We start from the raw sequence: 2821 nt of genomic DNA, 5'->3' as shown, positions 1-2821 counted from the left end.
TCACCAACTGGGGCAGTTGCACACAATGTTGTGTGTGAGGAGCAACTTTCGTCAAGAGGCCTGCAAATTCTTTTGACTTTACAGGATCAGTAGGGCGCTCCGTGCCTACTAACCCTGACCATTTCCTGACGATCAGCCTCCTGTAGCAATTTCGCAACAGCGTCGGATCCGCGTCCTGCGCTGTTCCTAGCGGGAGGTCGACCGTTTCACTCAGTGTTTCTAGGCACTGGAACGAGGGGCACTACACTCATAGGCGTAGTGGCCCGTCTTTTCACAACGATTGCAAAAATGCAATCGTTTGTGATTGGAAGAGCGATGTTTCTCGCTCTTCGCATATGAGAACGACACATTAAATGGACCTCTGATTTCTAGAGCCTCGGAGGAAAATAAGCTCCAGAGTGGACGAACGCCTGTTTAAAAATGAAGTCCGCTATAGAGATCGCTTGATCGAGCGACTCTAGTTCAAGCCGGAACAGGTGAGTCCTAACAGGACCGTCTGCAAGACCTTTAATAAACACAGTTATCTGTGGTTGTTCATCAGTTGGATGTCTCACGATACAACTGACCAGGTAGCGTGTATGTTGGGCATAAGCGTGAAGGTCACGCTTGCCCTGCCTCAAATCCAGGAGCTCGGCTCGAGCCCTGAATTTGGCACGTGGCGGCTCAAATGTTTGTCGAAGCCGGGTCTTCAAGACTTTCTACGACCCAACGACTAATGGGTCGTGAACCTTAAGCCCCAAGGCCCAAGATTTGGCACGTCCGGCTAAGTTAAACATGCCAAATTTACTTTCGTCGCATCATCACTGATATGGCGCGCTTCTATGCCGTCGTCTAACTCGACGAACCATCTCAAAAGGGAGTTGTCTTTGACTTCTTAGATTTAAGGATTTCGAACTTTAAGCTTTCCGGTAGACGCGGAAGCGTCGGTCCATTAGCAGCTTGAAAATGCTGCTATCTCAAAAGTTGCAATTGTTGAGCATTCTGTTCTTTCAACACCTCCGCGTGCTATGAGCCTTGCTGGTGAAGCAAGGCTATTTTATCTCGGCCGCGTCGAGTTCGATCGCTCTCAATTCAAGGTCACCCAAATGAGTAAACCTTCCACGCGTTCCGTGATAGCCTTCTGGAGGGGCTTGAAAGCTCCCTTCGTCTTAATCCAACATATCCATGTTGGATGGAACGTGCGTAGCCGTTAAACGGACTACGAAGTGCTACCAGGTGTTACGGGGCACCCTTTGCTAGTCCTGATAACAGTACTAGTCAACCTACACTGATTACAGCCGCCTCGACAACTTCACGTACACGACGTGCAGTGGAAGGTTTTAGGTAGCTAATAAGGCTTAGCTACTGAAAGTAATTTCTAAGGCCTAAAAATAGAGAAACAGTAAAACTGTATAAGCATATTAAGTAACTACGTAACGATCGTCTATCTACTGCTGACTAAATTTTATTAATAACTAAATATGTATGGCGAGTACTTGCGCACCGCACAATTGTGTCTTATGACGATTGGCGGGGTTGAGTTAAACTTAAATCAACGAATCAATAGAGCTGATGTCTAATTGCGTCAATATTTCCAAATTGGGTAACTTTAAAATTTTTAAGTCAAAATTAATAAAGATAATAATTTTGGGGGCCGTGGGGGCCGTTAGTATTCACTAACCCTCTCGATAGTATTGAACACCCCCTAATTCATTGGCTTAAATTCACTTAATTGACGTTAAACGGAAACTAATATTCACTCACTTTTAACAACTTCTACCACTCAACTCACTACCAAACAATTCTTTCTACTCACTACCACTCAATTCGCTCAAAAGGTAAAAAGTTAGATTCTCAGCTTTCTAGATTGCTAATAATCATCGAAAAAGGGTATTTCTTGGCCATGTACTGCAGGTTCCGGATGGTGTCCTGTAATGATCCAGACAAGAGGAAGGCCAACAGGATCTCTGCGACGTGATCCTTCTGTAACGGGGCACTGCGACTTGTGCTGTTTCAGTACAAGTCCACTTCACACTGCTTCAGTTGTGAGTGGTGCCTCTCGTTAGATGACGTACACTGTACGTATAGAGGAAGACTTCTCTTAAGGCAAGTTAGCTTAAGAGTGTAAAATGAAAACTGTATTAATATAGTTAAGTGTCTTGTTAATCTATCTTTGTAAATGTTGTCTTAACTATAAACTAATACTAAACATGTAAATGAATTCTTATCTATCTTATCTCGTAACTCTCTTTGATTACTTCTACAGCTGATTAGTCTGCGGAATAAATAGACATAATGGTCTATACCTATTTATGGATAAGAATTCAGGAAATTACTATTTAAAGTAATTTCCTCCAAATATTATCTACCTTTTGGATAATATTAATTAACAATCTTTTATTGTTAATTTCATGTAACGATACACCCCGTTACATCACCCCTCCCTTAAACGACAATCACTCTGAATGTCATTAGGTGGAGTGGTCGCTAAATGACCACTTAATTTTTAAAATGATTTTGATTGGTCAGATCCATCATTTTAAATTCCATCGCATGAAGGAACAATTCATGCGGGGTGAGGATAGTGTTGAACCTTCGGCTGCGGTTCGTGCAGCCGCGGGTGACGCATTGTTATCTCTTGCGGTAGACGTTCCGTCTACCGTAGTGTCTTCCACTCGCACAACACTTGGTGTTGCGAGTGCACGTGGTGATTCACCACGTGAGTACGACCCCTCTTTAGAGGTCGATTATGAGTGCGAGTCGGACGAAATGGCCGACTCGGGGAGGATGGAACAGTCGCCTGATACCCGTCAGGCGGCTGATTATGAGCCTTCGAATGAGA

The sequence above is a fragment of the Bremia lactucae genome, linkage group LG6 (genome assembly GCF_004359215.1).
Source record: "Bremia lactucae strain SF5 linkage group LG6, whole genome shotgun sequence".
NCBI classification, from domain to species: domain Eukaryota; phylum Oomycota; class Peronosporomycetes; order Peronosporales; family Peronosporaceae; genus Bremia; species Bremia lactucae.
This window is presented reverse-complemented; position numbering follows the sequence as displayed.